A 12,776-nucleotide genomic window follows, 5' to 3' on the forward strand; every position below is an offset into this window, starting at 1 on the left:
GCTCCTCACCTCGGAAATAGGAGGCTTTCCAAGGGTCTCCTAAGAAATAGATTTTCCTTGGCTAACCCACACAATCGATCTTTCCTTTTAGATAATAAATTTTAAACACTCTCCTCCATGTTAAGGAAACAATATAGGAGAGGGGGACAACTTCTATGTACCCTGGATAGCTTATTCCATTTTTTATCTCAGGACATAAAGAAAAATGAATATTTCTGACTTTGAAAGATCACATATGTACCGAGATTTCTCACTCACTCAGTCAAAAGTTCACATCTATGACAGCCTCTCTTAAAACAAACCTTATTATTAAAATGACAGAATGCCAGAAAAGCTTATCCCCGCCAACCAGGATATCGAAGATGACATTTGTGTAACTTTGGTCATATGAGGAAAAAAACATTGGCTCATGACCCATCACACCAAATGATGTGCGTTATAAAAGTGGCAGCAATTTCACATCCTCTCCAACCGCTGGGACACCTTCAGCTTCTGCAGAAGAAGAACCAGTAAGATGAAAGTTCTGCTGTTCAATCTTGTCCTTGGTCTGCTTTATGCATGTCAAGGTGAAGCCCAGCAACTTCTCAAACCGGTACCAGGGGTGGTGCAAGCTGGGAGGAGTTCTTGGGGTATCTGTGTGTGTCTCTTTTGGGGTTTGGTCGTGTGGATTCATAAGTCTAGCCATCTCCCTGCAACTCAAAATTGCTCCATTCACTGGCTCTGTACCTGTTCTGTATCATCTTCAAATCATCTCTACCATCTATTAACTGGCTCTCGTGCATGTTCACAGAGCTTGTAAAACAGAAGGAAGATCAAACAGCTGCTGACTGCAGCTCTTGCATTTGACAAGACAGCTCAAGCTATCTCAGTAATAGTTCAGTTCCTTCCTTTATGTGAGTTAGTTTTCACATGACTTTATACCTAGGTTGTGTTCATAAAGATAGGTAATTTCTGTCCAAGTGGAAGGATAGGGAAACTCCTGAGGGATGATGTCGGGCTGAATTAACAGGGATGGACTAGATTCTTTTTTTTTTTTTTCTTAATTGGAGGTTAATTGCTTTACAATATTGTAGTGGGTTTTTTTTTTTTTTTTTTTGCCATACATTGACATGAATCCGCTGTGGGTATACATGAGTTCCCAATTCTGAAGTCCCCTTCCACCTCCCTCCCCATCCCATCCCTCAAGGTCATCCCAGTGCTCCAGCCTTGAGCACTTTTTCTCATGCATCAAACCTGGACTGGCGATCTATTTCACATGTGGACTAGATTCTTAATAGGAATTTTGATTTCAGTTTTCAGGAGAATGGAGAACCCTTTACATCGCATCCAGTAACATTGAGAAGATCACTGAGAATGGGCCATTTCACATTTACGCACGTTACATTCAGTTTAATGCAGACAACACAGTAGACGTCGACTTTTATATCAAGTAAGTAAAAATAACCCAGAAGGAAAACACACATAAATCTCTGAGCTGAGGGAGGGTGTGGTTTCCCCATCAGTGGGGAACTCTGAGTTCCCTGAGCTGTGGGCCTGAGCAGGGTCTCTGAGCTGGGACCTGAAGGGAAGATTACTTGTGAGCCTCCAAGGAATGCCCTGGAACCTCTGCTTAGAGGGCGAGGTCCCAGAAACTCCACTGGCATCGACTCATTACAGGAAAGATGGAAACAGCAGTGGAAGGAGCTCATGTGCTTTAACCCCACAATCCCCACCAGGGGCTTAAACCCTTCCTGCACAATTTGTAAGAGACAGTTTCCACCGAGTCCAGAAGCTGAGGGCAGGGGGAGAGCACACAGTGAGCTCTGCCCTGCAGGGTTTCCTCATGGGATGTTTCATCACCACTGAATTTACAAAACCCGTGGCCATCCCAAAAGAGCTTCCTGGGTGGTACTAGGGGTAAAGAATGCGCCTGCTAATGCAGGTGACATAAGAGACATGAGTTTGATTCCTGGGTTGGGAAGATCCCCTGGAGGAGGATGTGACAACCCACTCCAGCATTCTTGCCTGGAGAATCCTATGGTCAGAGGAGTCTGGAAGGCTACAGTCCTTGGGGTCATAAAGAGTGGACACGGCTGAGGAATGGAGCACACACCCATTGTCCTAAGTACCATTCATGATATGGCCATTATACTGCAGTTGGTTCATTGAGAGCATGCAAATATAGCAGATGCCAACACAAGTTTGCTGAGCACCTATTTTCCACAAAAAGAATACAAACTCAGATATATATATATATAGAGAGGAATACAAATATCAAGAAAAAACAACTAAAAGTTTTATGCTTAGAGATATGGGTTCACACATGTATATAACTGCTTATATATTAAATATGTATATACGTCATAGTATGGAATGCATGTTTTGTTAGTCATTCAGGCATGTCTGACTCTTTGCGACCCCATAGACAGTGTAGCCCCCAGGCTCCTCTGTCCATAGAATTCTCCAGGAAAGAATCCTGGAGTGGGTGGTCATTCCATTCTCTAGGGAATCTTTCTGACACAGGTATTGAACTCAGGTCTCCTGCATTGCAGGCAGATTCTTTAACATGTGAACCAGGAGAGTATACATACAACCAAATTACAACCACACATATGGAAACAGACTGACTCACACACACACACACACACACACACACACACACACACACACACACATTCTATCCCAGGAGACACACTTGTCTCTTTTCACTAATTTTTTAAAAGAAAACTTATTATTGCCCTCTGCTGTTTTTACAGTTATTGAGCCCTATGTTTAACTTCTCATGTGGCCACTCCTTCTGAAGTTCATCTTTACTGAAGTGTATTTATGTGGAATTATTTGCACCTTTGTGGAGGGCACAGTTCAATGAGCTTGCACATGTGCACAAATGTTTCACCATCTCCACAGTCAAGATATAAAACTCTGGGCTTCCATGGTGGTTCAGTGGATAAGTAGCCACCTGCCAATGGAGGAGACCAGGGTTCAGTCGCTGGTCTGGGAATAACCCACATACCGGGGAGAATCTATGCATGTGTGCTGCGACTACTGAGCCTGTGCTCTAGAGCCTGTGCTCCACAACATAAAACCACCTCACTGAGAGGCCTGGGCACTGCAACTACAGAGTAGCCTTTGCTCCCACACCGGGGTAGCAACAAAGACCCAGCACAGAAAAAAATAAGCATTTTTTTTAAGGTCTAAAATTTCCCCTTCATTGTTGCTTTAAAAAAAAAAAATTTGGAGGCTAATTACTTTGCAATATTGTATTGGTTTTGCCATACATTGAGATGAATCTGCCCCGGGTGTACATGTGTTCCCCATCTTGAACGCCCTCCCGACTCCCTCCCCATCCCATCCTTCTGGGTCATCCCAGTATACCAGCCCCTAGCATCCTGTATCATGCATCGAACCTGGACTGGCGATTAGTTTCACATATGATAAAATACATGTTTCAATGCCATTGTCCCAAATCATCCCACCCTTGCCCTCTCCCACAGAGTCCAAAAGACTGCTCTATACATCTGTGTCTCTTTTGCTGTCTCGCATACAGGGTTATCGTTATCAACATTCTAAATTCCATATATATGCATTAGTATACTGTACTGGGGTTTTTCTTTCTGGCTTACTTCACTCTGCATAATAGGCTCCGGTTTCATCCACTTCATTAGAACTGATTCAAATGTATTCTTTTTAATGGCTGAGTAATACTCCATTGTGTATATGTACCAAAGCTTTCTTATCCATTTGTCTGCTGATGGACATGTAGGTTGGTACCATGTCCTGGCTATTATAAACAGTGTTGTGGTGAACATTGGAGTACACGTGTCTCTTTCAATTCTGGTTTTCTCAGTGTGCATGCCCAGCAGTAGGATTGCTGGGTCCTATGGCAGTTCTATTTCCAGGTTTTTACGAAATCTCTACACTGTTTTCCATAGTGGTTGTACTAGTTTGCACTCCCACCAACAGTGTCAGAGGGTTCCCTTTTCCCCACACCATCTCCAGCATTTATTGTTTGTAGACTTTTGGATGGCAGCCATTCTGACTGGCATGAAATGGTACCTCATTGTGGTTTTGATTTGCATTTCTCTGATGATGAGTGATGGTGAGCATATTTTCATGTGTTTGTTAGCCATCTGTATGTCTTCTTTGGAGAAATGTCTGTTTAGTTCTTTGGCCCATTTTTTGATTGGGTTGTTTATTTTTCTGGAATTGAGCTATAGGAGTTGATTCAACATTTTTGAGATTAATCCTTTGTCAGTTGCTTCATTTACTATTATTTTCTCAAATTCTGAAGGCTGTCTTTTCACCTTGCTTACAGTTTCCTTTGTTGTGCAGAAGCTTTTAATTTTAATTAGGTCCTATTTGTTTATTTTTGCTTTTCTTTCCAATACTGTGGAAGGTGGGTCATGGAGGATCCTGCTGTGATTTATGTCGGAGAGTTTTTGCCTATGTTCTCCTCTAGGAGTTTTATAGTTTCTGGTTTTACATTTAGATCTTTCATCCATTTTGAGTTTATTTTTGTGTATGGTGTTGGGGAGTGTTCTAGTTTCATTCTTTCACAAGTGGTTGACCTGTTTTCCCAACATCAACTGTTAAAGAGATTGTCTTTTCTCCATTGTATATTCTTGCCTCCCTTGTCAAAGATAAGGTGTCCATAGGTGCATGGATTTATTTATGGGCTTTCTATTTTGTTCCATTGATCTATATTTCTGTCTTTATGCCAGTACCATAGTGTCTTGCTGACTGTGGCTTTGTAGTAGAGCCTGAAGTCCGGCAGGTTGATTCCCGCACTTCCATTATTCTTTCTCAAGATTGCTTTGGCTATTCGAGGCTTTCTGTATTTCCATACAAACTGTGACATTATTTGTTCTAGCTCTGTAAAAAATACCGTTGGTAGCTTGATAGGGATTGCATTGAATGTATAAATTACTTTGGGTAGTATACTCATTTTCACAATATTTATTCTTCCAATCCATGAACACGGTATATTTCTCCATCTATTAGTATCCTCTCTGATTTCTTTCACCAGTGTTTTATAGTTTTCTATATACAGGTCTTTTGTTTCTTTAGGTAGATATATTCCTAAGTATTTTATTCTTTTCGTTGCAATGGTGAATGGAAGAGTTTCCTTAATTTTTCTTTCTGTTTTCTCATTAATAGTGTATAGGAATGCAAGGGATTTCTGTGTGTTGATTTTATATCATTGGAAGGACTGATGCTAAAGCTGAAACTCCAATACTTTGGCCACCTCATGCGATGAGTTGACTCACTGGAAAAGACTCTGATGCTGGGAAAAGTTGGGGGCGGGAGGAGAAGGGGACGACCGAGAATGAGATAGATGGATGGCATCACCGACTCCGTGGACATGAGTTTGGGTGAACTCCGGGAGTTGGTGATGGACAGGGAGTCCTGGCATGCTGTGATTCATGGGGTCGTGGAGAGTCGGACACGACTGAGCAGCTGAACTGAACTGAACTTTACTATATTCATTGATTAGCTCTAGTAATTTTCTGGTAGAGTCTTTAAGGTTTTCTACGTAGAGCATCATGTCATCTGCACACAGTGAGGGTTTTATTTCTTTTCCAATGTGGATTCCTTTTATGTCTTTTTCTGCTCTGATTGTTGTGGCCAAAACTTCCAAAACTATGTTGAATAGTAGTGGTGAGGGGGGCACGCTTGTCTTCTTCCTGACTTTAGGGGAAACGCTTTCAATTTTTCACCATTGAGGATAATGTTTGTTTTGGGTTTGTCATATATAGCTTTTATTATGTTGAGGAGTGTTCCTTCTATTCCTACCTTCTGGAGGATTTTTATCATAAGTGGACATTGAATTTTGTTAAAGGCTTTCTCTTTATCTATTGAGATAATCATATGGTTTTTATTTTTCATTTTGTTAATGTGGTGTATTACATTGATTTGTGGACATTGAAGAATTCTTGCATCCCTGGGATAAAGCCCACTTGGTCATGATATATGATCTTTTTAAGGTGTTGTTGGATTCTGATTGCTAGAATTTTGTGAAGGATTTTTGCATCTATGTTCATCTGTGATATTTGCCTGTACTTCTCTTTTTTGTGGCATCTTTGTCAGGTTCTGGGATTAGGGTGATGGTGGCCTCATAGAATGAGTTTGGAAGTTGACCTTCCTCTGCAATTTTCTGGAAGAGTTTGAGTAGGATAGGTGTTAGCTCTTCTCTAAATTTTTGGTGGAATACAGCTGTGAAGCTGTCTGGGCCTGGGCTTTTATTTGCTGGGAGATTTCTGATTACAGTTTCAATTTCCATGCTTGTGATGGGTTTGCTAAGATTTTCTATTTTCCCTTGGTTCAGTTTTGGAAAGTTGCACTTTTCTAAGAATTTGTCCATTTCTTCCAAGTTGTCCATTTTATTGGCATTTAATTGCTGATCATTGTCTCTCATGATCCTTTGTATTTCTGTGTTGTCTGTTGTGATCTCTCCTTTTTCATTTCTAATTTTATTGATTTGTTTTTTCTCCCTTTGTTTCTTGATGAGTCTGGCTAGTGGTTTGTCAATTTCATTTATCCTCTCAAAGAACCAGCCTTTGGCTTTGTTGATTTTTGCTATGGTTTCTTTTGTTTCTTTTGCATTTTTTTTCTGCCCAATTTTTAAGAATTCTTTCCTTCTACTAACCCTGGGGTCCTTCGTTTCTTTCTTTTCTATTTGCTTTAGGAGTTGAGTTAGGTTATATAGTTGACTTTTTTCTTGTTTCTTGAGGTATGCCTGTATTGCCATGAACCTTCCCCTTAGAACTGCTTTTACAGTGTCCCACAGGTTTGGGTTTCTGTGTTTTCATTTTCATTCCTTTCTATGCATATTGTGATTTCTTTTTTGATTTCTTCTATGATTTGTTGCTTATTCAGCAGCGTGTTGTTCAGTCTCCATATGCTGGAATTTTTAATAGTTTTTCTCCTGTAATTGAGATCTAATCTTACTGCATTCTGGCCAGAAAAGGTGCTTGGAATGATTTCATTATTTTTGAATTTATCAAGGCTAGACTTATGGCCCAGGATGTGATCTATCCTGGAGAAGGTTCTGTGTGCCCTTGAGAAGAAGATGAAATTCATCATTTAGAGGTGAAATGTCCTATAGATGTCAATTAGTTCTACCTGGTCTACTATATCATTTAAAGTTTGTGTGTCCTTGTTAATTTCTGTTTAGTTGATCTATCCTTAAGTGTGAGTGGGGTATTAAAGTCTCCCACTATTATTGCATTGTTGTTAACTACCCCTTTCATATTTGTTAGTATTAGTCTCACATATTGTGGTGCTCCTATGTTGGGTGCATATATATTTATAATTTTTATTTCTTCTTCTTGGATTGATCATTTGATCATTATGTAGTGTCCTTCTTTGTCTCTTTTCACAGCCTTTATTTTAAAGTCTATTTTATCTGATATGAGTATTGCTACTCCTGCTTCCTTTTGGTCTCTATTTGCCTGGAATATCTTTTTCCAGCCTTTCATTTTCAGTCTGTATGTGTCTCTTGTTTCGAGGTGGGTCTCTTGTAAACAACATATATAGGGGTCTTGTTTTTGTATCCATTCAGCCAGTCTTTGCCTTTTGGTTGGGGCATTCAACCCATTTACATTTAAGGTAATTATTGATAAGTATGATCTTGTTGCCATTTACTTTATTGCTTTGGGTTCGAGTTTATACACCCTTACTGTGTTTCCTGTCTAGAGAAGGTCCTTTAGCATTTGTTGGAGAGTTGGTTTGGTGATGCTGAATTCTCTCATCTTTTGCTTGTCTGTAATGCTTTTGATTTCCCTTTCATATTTAAATGAGATCCTTGCTGGGTACAGTAGTCTGGGCTGTAGGTTATTTTCTTTCATCACTTTAAGTATGTCTTGCCATTCCCTCCTGGCCTGAAGAGTTTCTGTTGAAAGATCAGCTGTTATCCTTATGGGGATCCCCTTGTGTGTTATTTGTTGCTTTTCCCTTGCTGCTTTTAATATTTGTTTTTTTATATTTGATCTTGTTAATTTGAATAATAGGTGTCTTCGAATTTTTGCCTTGGGTTTGTCCTGTTTGGGACACTCTGGGTTTCTTGGACTTGGGTGATTATTTCCTTCCCCATTTTAAGGAAGTTTTCAACTATTATTTCCTCAAGTATTTTCTCATGGTCTTTCTTTTTGTCTTCTTCTTCTGGGAAGCTTATGATTCGAATGTTGGGGCATTTAACCTTGTCCAACAGTTTTGTGCTTTATTGACTATGTCAAAGCCATTGACTGTGTGGATTACAATAAACTGTGGAAAATTCTGAAAGAGATGGGAATACCAGACTACCTGATCCTCCTCTTGAGAAATCTGTATGCAGGTCAGGAAGCAACAGTTAGAACTGGGCATGGAACAGCAGACTGGTTCCAGGTAAGAAAAGTTACTTCAAGGCTGTATATTGTCACCCTGCTTATTTAACTTGTATGCAGAGTACATCATGAGGCACGCTGGGCTGGAAGAAGCACAAGCTAAAATCAAGATTACTAGGAGAAATATCAATAACCTCAGGTATGCAGATGACACCACTCCTATGGTAGAAAGTGAAGAGGAACTAAAACGACTCTTGATGAAAGTGAAAGAGGAGAATGAAAAAGTTGGCTTAAAACTCAACATTAAGAAAACTAAGATCATGGCATCTTGTCCCATCACTTCATGGGAAATAGATGGGGAAACAGTGGAAACAGTATTAGATTTTATTTTTTTTGGGCTCCAAAATCACTGTGGATGCTGATTGCAGCCATGAAATTAAAAGACGTTTACTCCTTGGAAGGAAATTTATGGCCAACCTAGATAGCACATTAAAAAGCAGAGACATTACTTTGAGAACAAAGATCCGTCTAGTCAAGGCTATGGTTTCTCCAGTGGTCATGCATGGATGAGAGAGTTGGACTGTGAAGAAAGCTGAGCGCTGAAGAATTGATGCTTTTGAACTGTGGTGTTGGATAAGGCTCTTGAGAGTCCCTTGGACTGCAAGGGGATCCAACCAGTCCATCCTAAAGGAGATTAGTCCTGGGTGTTCATTGGAAGGACTGATGCTGAAGCTGAAACTCCAATCCTTTGGCCACCTCATCCAAAGAGTTGACTCACTGGAAAAGACAATGATGCTGGGAGGGATTGGTGGCAGGAGGAGAAGGGGACGACAGAGAATGAGATGGCTGAATGGCATCACCGACTCGATGGACATGAGTTTGAGTGAACTCCGGGAGTTGGTGATGGACAGGGAGGCCTGGCATGCTGCTATTCATAGGGTCACAAAGAGTCAGACACGACTGAGCGAGTGAACAAAAGTGAACTGAACTGAAATGAAGTGAACCTTATCCCAGAGGTCTCTGAGATTGCCCTCAGAGACAATTGGTGTTTATTTTTTCCTGTTTCATTTGTTTCTACCATTCTATCTTCTCTCGCACTTATCCTGTCTTCCGCCTCCATTATTCTACCTTTGGTTCCCTCCAGAGGGTTTTTTTATCTCATTTGTTTCATTATTCATTATATATTGACTCTTTTTTATTTCTTTCTCTTTTATTTCTTCTAGGTCCTTGTTAAACTTTTTTTTTATTTCTTTCTCTTTTATTTCTTCTAGGTCTTTGTTAAGCCTTTCTTGCATCTTCTCGATCCTTGTCTCCAGGCTATTAATCTGGAACTCCATTTTGATTTCAAAATTTTGGATCATTTTCACTCTCATTATTAGGAATTCTTTATCAGGTATATTCCCTATCTCTCCTTTTTTGTTTTTGGTGGATATTTATCCTATTCCTTTACCTGCTGTGTATTTCTCTGCCTCTTCTTCTTCTTATATTGATGTGTTTGGGGTGGCCCCTCCATATCCTGGCAGTTTGTGGAGTTCTGTTTATGTGGAATTTCCTCACTGTGGGTGGGGTTGAACGGGTGGCTTGTCAAGGGTTCCTGGTTAGGGAAGCTTGTGTCGGTGTTCTGGTGGGTGCAGCTGGATTTCTTCTCTCTGGAGTGCAATGAAGTGTCCAGTAATGAGTTATGAGATGTCAATAGGTTTGGAGTGACTTTGGGCAGCCTGTATATTGAGGCCCAGGGCTATGTTCCTGTGTTGTTGGAGAATTTGTGTGGTATGTCTTGCTCTGGAACTTGTTGACCCTTGGGTGGTCCTTGGCTTCAGTGTAGGTATGGAGGCGTTTGATGAGCTCCCATAAATTAATATTTCCTGGAGTCAGGAGTTCTCTGGTGTTCTCAGGATTTGGACTTAAGCCTCTTCCTCTGGTTTTCAGTCTTATTCTTTCAGTAGCCTCTAGACTTCTCTATCTGTCACTTCCAAGGCAGTTCCCTCTGTTTTAGTTTCTTCTGTTTGCTGGTCTCTTCAGTATCTAATTTCTTCCCTGACACTAGGTGGCGGTGGTGGACACTTTTTAAGTGCTCACTTGTTCAGTCCTGTTCTGGGAAGGGAGGAACGCTGCAGACAAATATCTCTGGTGTCTGTGGGGAGTGCTCACAGTGTCTCGGCCACACTGGGTGAGCCTCCACTCATGGCGTGTGTGCTGTCTCAGTCTACACTGCACAGACTCTAGGTTGCTCTGCCTGGAACTGTCTGAGGCTGGCGCTGGGTTGCATGCACTTCCCAGGTCAAAGCCGCTCAGGTTCAGGGACTCGGGTACTCCACAAAGTCGCAGAGTTCATTGGGCCTGGGTTTTTTGCCCTTCCCTAGTCTGAGCAGCTCAGGTGACCAGGTGTTTGGTGAGCACAGTCTCTGCGACTTATCACCTCCCCAGTCCTTGCCCTGCCACTCGGTTTTCTGGGTGTACAACTGGTGCACATTTTCAGACAGATATCGACCAACCAGAATCCCAAGATGTCTTGGTTAGCAACAAAGCCTGCTTGCAGTTTAGTACTGGATGCCTCTCTGGGGCCAGGATTGTCTCCTTCTGGCTCTGGTTCCCTACCCTGCTTGTCTTGGAGGGTGAAAGACCATCCGCAGCCTGCTGTCTCTAGTCCTTTATTTTGTGAGCAGGTATGGTGGTGTCTTAGGTTAAGGCTTTTCATCTTTCTGCAGCGTAGCTATCCCACAGTCTGCTTTGCTATCTCAAGTTAGATCCCTCAGATTTCCCTCAGGACATTCAGGCCTGGTCTTTAAGCAATGCATCCCGCACCTCCCTGCCAAGCCCCCCCCCCCCCCCCGCCCCCGCTTGCTAGTGGCAGCTGCAGGAGTCTGTGCTGCTTCTCCCTTGGGAGTTACCTTTGGGCACATAATCTGTGGGTTTTGATTATTCATTTCTTTTTCCTCCTGGTTATGTGGCCCTCTGGGTTTCCAAGGCTCACCACAGAATCGCCAGTGAGAGTGTTTCCTGGTGTTTAGAAACTTCTCTCTTTTTTAAGCCTCCCTTCCCGGGACGGATCTCCATCCTTACCTCTTTTGTCTCTCTTTTTATTGTATATGTTTTTCCCTACCTCCTTTCAAAGACTATGGGCTGCTTTTCTGGGTTCCTGATGTCCTCTGACAGCATTCAGAAGTTGTTTTGTGGAATTTCCTCAGCGTTCAAATATTCTTTTGATGAATTTGTGGGGGAGAAAGTAGTCTCCCTGTCCTATTCCTCTGACATCTTAGGACCGCCCCCTGCTTCTATTCACTTATCATTAAGTGTCTAACCCCTCAGGCAATAGGCAAGAACTAATTTGCTTCATCTCCCCTCTTCTGAAACTTCACATGACAAAATTAGCCACTCTGCATCATGTTCCCTGCTATCTACCACTCAGCACAATATTTTGAAAGTGTATCTCAGTGTCTGCATATGCAAGGAGTCATGTTTTTCAAGCCAATTGAAAGAACTTGTTTGCATAAATAAAATTTTGTGTATTTGCAGTTATTGGAAAATTAGTTTGTTTCCATGTCACATTGTTTCCAGTAACTTCAACGCATTTGACCAATGACTGAAAAGAGCGAGCTCAATCCATTGTGGACATTCTTTCCCGAGGTGTCCGTTCAAAAATTAATCCAATTCTTCTTGTCCTTTAATATTTGTTTTGTGTGCACACATACTATGTGCCAAATAACACCTTTTTTCATGTCCATGCACAGAAGACCCATAAAAAGTCACCCAAACTTTTCTGTTATAAAGGTAACAATATACTCTTATCATGTGCTATATATGTATAATTTCCTTATGTCATGTAAGCATATGATGTAAGCACTCATGTGTTCTTGTGTGCTTGCTCATGTGTGTGTATGTGTTATGTGCATGTATACATACATGTGTCTTTCAGTGTTTAAACCTCTTCTGGAATGTCGATGGAAGAGTGTGTGTTTTGAGAAAAGTAAGCATCTTTCCTCTACCTTTTTGTGATATTTGGCTCTCGTATTCTCTAATGAATCACTGCCAGAGTTTTGAGAAGCCCCAAGGCCTGAGATGATGTCTACACCTCAGTTTTCAGAAAATGTATCAAAGAAAGAGTCTTTCTTTTTCTTGTTTTTGTTTTCCCTAAAATTCTAGATTTCTCCAAGGTATTGGCTTTTCACACGGCCTGTTTTGTATTTGAAGTTTATCTTTGGAAATACTAGTCAGATTGAATGTGTATACAAACCATCCTTGTCTCTTGATAGTGGATTTTAGACAACACATTCTTTCTCTTTTGAAGGTGACATTTTTCACATGCACTGATACCTGACACACATTTTTGGCTGTGATACAAAAAGAATCCTAATATGCATCAAATTCTTATTTTAATCAACCAACTTGAATATGTTTTGTTTCTAAGGTCAAATGGAGAATGCATAAAAAAACACATCACAGCACAGAAGCAACAAAATTTCACTTATACTGCTG

The 12,776-nt window shown here is 41.0% G+C and overlaps 1 long non-coding RNA gene across 1 annotated transcript; it reads left to right on the forward strand.

Annotated features, from left to right (window-relative positions):
• The first annotated feature begins 483 nt into the window (after nucleotides 1–483).
• On the forward strand, nucleotides 484–12,776 carry LOC148773021 (uncharacterized). The gene is made up of 3 exons (XR_016037012.1): nucleotides 484–592; nucleotides 1,293–1,429; nucleotides 12,709–12,776. It is a non-coding gene; the product is annotated as an uncharacterized LOC148773021 (long non-coding RNA).

Source organism: Moschus berezovskii, chromosome Y (assembly GCF_049115385.1).
Source record: "Moschus berezovskii isolate FMDL1 chromosome Y, NW_MosBer_1.0, whole genome shotgun sequence".
In the NCBI taxonomy this organism is placed as follows: Eukaryota; Metazoa; Chordata; class Mammalia; order Artiodactyla; family Moschidae; genus Moschus; species Moschus berezovskii.